Below are 6,585 nucleotides of genomic sequence, written 5' to 3' on the forward strand. Positions count from 1 at the left end.
ATGCCAGATGCCACAGTCTCTGGGACCTGCTTCATCCTAAGAACCTGCATGTATGGAGACCAGTGTCTGAGCTGTTGTTTAGAACATGCAGCAGTGAGATATTGCAAATCTTTGCAGTTGCCACGACTGATTTCATATGAAGGATGATTCGGTTTAGTCCTTAGACTCTCAGAGCATCCATCTAGGTCATGCACTTTCAAAGCTCAAAGTATAAGTTTCCCAACTGTCTAAATATTATATTTTCATCCCTGTAATGCTCTGAATCATTTTGTTTCCAATGCAGCCCACACTATTCACCATCAGCCACCCTAAGGCCCTGCAGTATACTGCCCTAACCATTCTCCTGTATCTTCTGCTACTGTCTCTCTGTTGTCAGCAAGTTCTCCTCTAGCTTTCGGTTTCTTCTGATTTTGTCCTTCATCCTCCAATTTGGCTGATACATGTCCACTTGAGTGATGGATGCTTTTTCTCTCATGTCTCACAAACCTCAGAGCCAGTAGATGGGACTGGAGCCAAGGAAGGCAATGTTGGTTAAACATTTGAAAATCAAGGTAACTCACCACTCACCAAAGAAAATCAATGTAATCTACCATGTAAAAAATAAAAATGAAACTATCATCTCAATAGACCCCGAAAAAGCATTTGATGAAATTCAACATCAATATCTGATAAAATTCTTGGCAAACTAGAAATAGAATGGGCTTTTCTCAATCTGATATAGACCATAAGCAAAAATCAATAGCTAGCTAGCATCATACTTCATGGTGAGAGACTGAATGCATTTCCCCTGAGATCAGCAATAAGACAGGATGTCTGCACTTACCACTTCTATTCAATATTGTGTTAAAGGTTCTAGTCAGTGTCACTCATAGACAGGAGGATCATCTATATAGGAAACCTAATAGAATCTACAAAAAGCAATTCACTAATAAGTATGTTCAGCAGGTTTGTAGCATACAAGATCACTATACAAAAATCAATTCTAGGGATCCCTGGGTGGCTCTGCGGTTTAGCGCCTGCCTTTGGCCCAGGGCATGAACCTGGAGTCCGGGGATGGAGTCCCACATCAGGCTCCTTGCATGGAGCCTGCTTCTCCCTCTGCTTGTGTCTCTGCCTCTCTCTCTCTCTCTCTCTCTGTCTCTCATGAATAAATAAATAAAATCTTCAAAAAAGAATCAATTCTATCCCCATATACTAGGAATAATCAGAAATGGAATTAAAAATGAAACTGAAAGCAGCATTAAAAATACAAAATACTTTGGGAGAAATTTAGTAAAAGATGTGCAAGATCTAAAAAAAAAAAAAAAGATGTGCAAGATCTGAAAACTATAAAATATTGCTAAGTGAAATTTTAAAGGACCTAAGTAAGTGAAGAGATAGGCTTTGTTGATGGATTGGAAGACTCAATATTGCTAAAATGACAATTTTTCCCAAATTGATCTATAGATTCAACACAATCCTGTCAAAAATTTCAATAGGCCATTTGGTTTTTTTTTTAAGTAATTCTAAAATTCATATAGAAATGCAGACGATCAGGGGTGCCTCGGTGGCTCAGTTGGTTAAGGATCTGACTCTTTACTTTGGCTCAGGTCATGAGCTCAGGATCCTGGGATTAAGCCCCAAGTGGGAAATATGCACTCAGCATAGTGGGAAATATGCACTCAGCAGATTTTCTCTCTCCCTCTCTCTCTGCTCCCCCCACCCCCACCCTTAAATAAATAGGGAGAGGCGGCGGCGCGCAGGCCCCGTGACTCCGGTGAGGACCCAGCACTCGTTGGCAGGGCAGACCTATGCAGTGCCCCTCATCCAGCCGGACCTGTGGCGGGGGGAGGCCATCCAGCAGATGGCAGATGCCCTGCAGTACCTACAGAAGGCTCTGGAGACATCTTTAGCAGGATCTCCCAACGAGTAGAGCTCAGCCGGAAGCAGCTGCAGGCCATTGGGGAGAGGGTCTCCAGGCCAAGATCGAGAAGATTAAGGGCAGCAAGAAGGCGATCAAGGTGTTCTCCAGTGCCAAGTACCCAGCTCCAGAGCGCTTACAGGAGTAGGATTCCATCTTCACGGATGCCCAGGACCCAGGACTGCAGAGACGCCCTTGCCATAGCATCCAGAGCAAGCACCGCCCCCTGGATGAGTGGGCCCTGCAGAAGCTGAAATACTTCGCTGTGTGTGTGAACACCAAGCCAGAGCCTGAGGATGAGGCCGAGGAGGGGCTTGGGGGTCTTCCCAGCGACATCAGATCCGTCAGCTCGTTGCTGCTATTCAACACCACTGAGAACCTGAACAAAAAGTATGTCTTCTTGGACCCCCTGGCTGGTGCTGTAACAAAGACCCATGTGATGCTGGGGGCAGAGACAGAGGAGAAGTTGTTCGATGCCCCTTTGTCCATCAGCAAGAGGGAGCAGCTGGAGCAACAGGTTCCAGAAAACTACTTCTGTGTGCCTGACCTGGGCCAAGTGCCTGAGATTGATGTGCCATCCTACCTGCCCGACCTGCCGGGCATTGCCGATGACCTCATGTACAGTGCTGACCTGGGCCCTGGCATCGCCCCTCCGCCCCTGGCACCATTCCAGAGCTGCCCACCTTCCACACAGAGGTGGCTGAGACTTTCAAGCCAGACCTGGAAGATGCGGAACTATACTAACAGCACCTACGCCGCCGCCGTCACCACCCCCACCTCCCCCAGCCCCAGCTGTGCTGGTCAGCGCTCCCCCACCCCCACCCCAGGCCATAGCCTCCCCTGGCCAAGATGCCAGGGAGGACAGCAGTGGCAGTGTGTCTCCTTCAGCTACCACTCAAGGAGCTCCAAAGGAAGTGGTGGACCCCTCCAGTGGCGGGGCCACCCTGTTGGAGTCCATCCGCCAGGCTGGGGGCATAGGCAAGGCCAAGCTCTGTAGCATCAGGGAGCAGAAGCTGGAGAAGAAGAAACAGAAGGAGCAGGAGCAAGTGAGAGCTACAAGCCAAGGTGGGGACCTGATCTCGGATCTCTTTAACAAGCTGGTCATGAGGCGTAAAGGGATCTCTGGGAAAGGACCTTTGACGGGAGCCAGTGAGGGGCCAGGAGGAGCCTTCGCCCGAATGTCAGACTCCATCCCACCTCTGCCTCCCCCACAGCAGCCACCTGGAGAGGAGGATGAGGATGACTGGGAATTCTAGGGGCTCGGCTACCCTTTCCCACCAAACTCAGGTTTAGTTACTGCCCTCACATGGACACAGCGGGGTGAGCTGCCTGGCCTGCAGGTCTCTTGGCCCCTGCTTCCTGTGGAGGACTGTCCCAGGCCTGTGCCTTAAGGAGCTAGGTGGCCAGCTTCTGAGGGCAGGTGGCCGGGAGCAGGGAGCCCTTGTTCTCTGCCTGTGGTCTCCTCCAGCTACAGACTGAAATAAATACATGAATCAATAAGAAGTATCATGCAAGAACCAAGTGTAAAATAAATAAATAAATAAATAAACAAACAAATAAACAAATAAATAGAAATGCAGATGATCAAGAAAAGCCAAAACCGCTTTGAAGATTAAAATGAAGGACTTTAATTTCAAGTCAAAGTAGTCAAGAAAATACAGTATTGACATAAGCATTAGACAAGCAACAGCATAAAAGACAAAGTCCAGAAATAGACTCACACATATATTAAGGATCAATTTTTCAATAAAGATTCAAAGGAAATTCAATGGAGAGAGTGTTGTCTTCTCAGCACGTGGTGCTGGAACAATTGGATATCTGCAGAGAATCATGTGAGTGAAACAGCTCAAAGGCAGATTGATACATTTGACTTTATTGGAGACTGAAAGGCAATGAACAGGGAACAGAACAGCCTCGCCATCCTTAGTATGGTTTTGAGAAATGGTGAGCAACTCCTGGAAAACTTCCAAACACATCGAAGAGCAAAATAAATAAGGCAGTCATATCTCAAGTGGTAGTTATGTTCCTGGAAAAGTTAGTATATATTAAAGCTATACAAAATGATTCATGTTTATAGATAAGATGAAATTAGGCTCAGATAATTAGAATAGTGGCTGGTGCATAATGTACATCCCATAGAGGTTATTGAACAAATTAAAGAAAGGCTGCTTTCTGACTAACTTCTTGGGACACCTCTTCCACTTTAAACTTTCTCAAAAGCTGTGAAAGGTAATGGTGAGATGTTTCAGATCTCAATCACTTATTTAGGGACATATTTTACTCTGGGAAATCCAACCCCCCTGACTTACCTTTCCTACAATATTATAAGCTGTAAGAGCAGGGATTGCCAGTCCTGAGCAATAGCTCTGGGTTAATCTCCCCGCAGAAAAACCTGCCCTTTACCCTGCAGGAAGACACTACTCCCTTCCACGGAAAGACAGCACATTTCAAAATAATAGGAAACCTTCTTAAGAGTAAGATGTAGAGCTCTATTAAATTTGATTGATTGGTTTTCACTGTAATTACTCACTTAATTTACTCACTAATTTACTCACTTGTCCAGAGTGTCCTCAGCCTTTTCCTGCCACGAGCCCATGCTCAGTTGCAATTTGTTCGGCTGCCTGCTACAGGAAGTAAATCAGAATCATTAACAAACTTCAGCGTATTTCAAACAAAATCTCCCCTTGAATATCAACTGTATCAACTTTCATACTAACTATAATTATTTCGATCATCTTGGTCCCCATCTCGAACAATGTTTGAAGACTAATTTCACTACTTCTTTGCCATTTCTATACAATTATCAAATTCGATAAAAGACAAAATACGCAAGAATCCAGAAAAATAAATTTTATTGTTGAGCAGTGCATTTAATACATCTTATGGGGGCACCACCAGTTCTGAAAATATCACAACCACCTAGTGGAACCTGGAAGCTCCTGACCAAATAAGGTGTGGAGTTAGTGGGGAGGTAGAGGGACCTCTGGATGTATACTTTAGCAAGAGTAAATATTAATACAAGGTTTCAAAACATAACATCTTTTTTTCTTTTTCTCCTCAGTTTTAGAAATAATTGACATGTATCACCATGTAAGTTTAAGGCATATGACATGATGGTTTGATTTACATATACTGTGAAATGATTACCACAAGAGGGTCAGCTAACATCCATTTTCCCCTTAGGTATGAAAATAAAGAAAAAAAATTTCTCCATGTAATGACAATTCATGTAATTTACTCTCTTAACTTTCTGCATATGATTCAGCAGTGTTAATTACAGTCATTGTGTGGTACATTAGATCCCTAGGCCTTATTTATCTTATAACTGGAAGTTTGTATCTATTGATCACCTTCCTCTAATTCCCCCTCCCCACATCTTTCACCCTAAGTAACAAGAAGTCTGATACCTTTTTTCTATTAGTTTAAATTTGTTTTCTTTTAGATTCCACATATATGTGAAAACATACCATATTTATCTGTTTCTGTGTGATTTATTTCACTTAGCATAGTCCTTCAGTGTCCACCCAAGTTGTCACAAATGGAAAAATTTCCTTATGACTATAATTAACACACCTCATGACTACAGCTTTATAGTATAGTTTGAAATCCAGAAGTATGATGCCTTCTGCTTTGTTCTTCTTTCTTAGGATTCCTTTGGTTATTTGGGGTCTTTTGTGGTTCTATATAAATGTTAGGAATGTTTTTTCTACTTCTATAAAATATGCCATTGAAATGGTTATATGGATAATATTGAATTATACAGATGGTATTTGGTGATATTGACATTTTAACATTAATTCTTCCAGTCCATTAGCATGGGATAGCTTTCTATTTATTTGTGTCTTTGTCAATTTCTTTCATCAATATCTTACAGTTTTCAAAGTAGAGACCTTTCATCTCCTTAACTAAATGTATTTGTATTTTTTTGTTCTTGAAGCCATTATAAATGGGATCAACTTCTCTATTTCTTTTTCAGAAAATTGATCCTTAGTGTATGGAAACACTACTGAGTTTTGCATGTTAGTTTTGTATCCTGCAACTTCATTGAATTTATTGACTAGATCTAACAGTTTTTTGGTTGTGTCTTTCGCATTTTCTCTATATAAAATTATGTCATATGCAAATAGAGACAATCTTACTTCTTTCTTTCCAATTCTGATACCTTTTATTTCATTTTCTTACCTAATTGCTCTAGCTGGGACTTCTAATACTATGTTGAATAGGAATGGTGAGAGTGGGCACACTTGTCTTATTCCTGATCTTAGAGGAAAAGCTTTCAACCTTTTACTATTGAGTAGTATATTATCTGTGAGTTTATCATTTATGGCTTTTATTATTTCGATATATATTTCTTCTGTGCCTAATTTGTTAAGAATTTTTTTTATCATGAATACATGTTGAATATTATCAAATGCTTTTTCTGCATCTATTGAGGTCCTCATATGATTAGTTTCTTTCATTCTATTGATATGATGTATTACATTGATTTATTCATGTATATTGCACCATGCTTGCTCCCCAAATCCCACTTGATCATGATGTATGATCCTTTTAAGTGCTGCTGAATTCAGTTTGCTAATATTTATTGAGTGATTTTTTAAAAATCTATATTCATCAGGAACATTGGCCTGTGGTTTTCTTTTTTAATAGTTTTGTTTGTTTGTTTTTGTTTTGGTATCAGGATA

General features: G+C 41.6%; 1 pseudogene; it reads left to right on the top strand.

The window, feature by feature from the left end:
• LOC100682601 lies at window positions 1-3,342 on the top strand (annotated as a pseudogene).
• The last annotated feature ends 3,243 nt before the right edge of the window (window positions 3,343-6,585 follow it).

This window comes from Canis lupus, chromosome 19 (genome assembly GCF_011100685.1).
Source record: "Canis lupus familiaris isolate Mischka breed German Shepherd chromosome 19, alternate assembly UU_Cfam_GSD_1.0, whole genome shotgun sequence".
Classification (NCBI taxonomy): domain Eukaryota; kingdom Metazoa; phylum Chordata; class Mammalia; order Carnivora; family Canidae; genus Canis; species Canis lupus.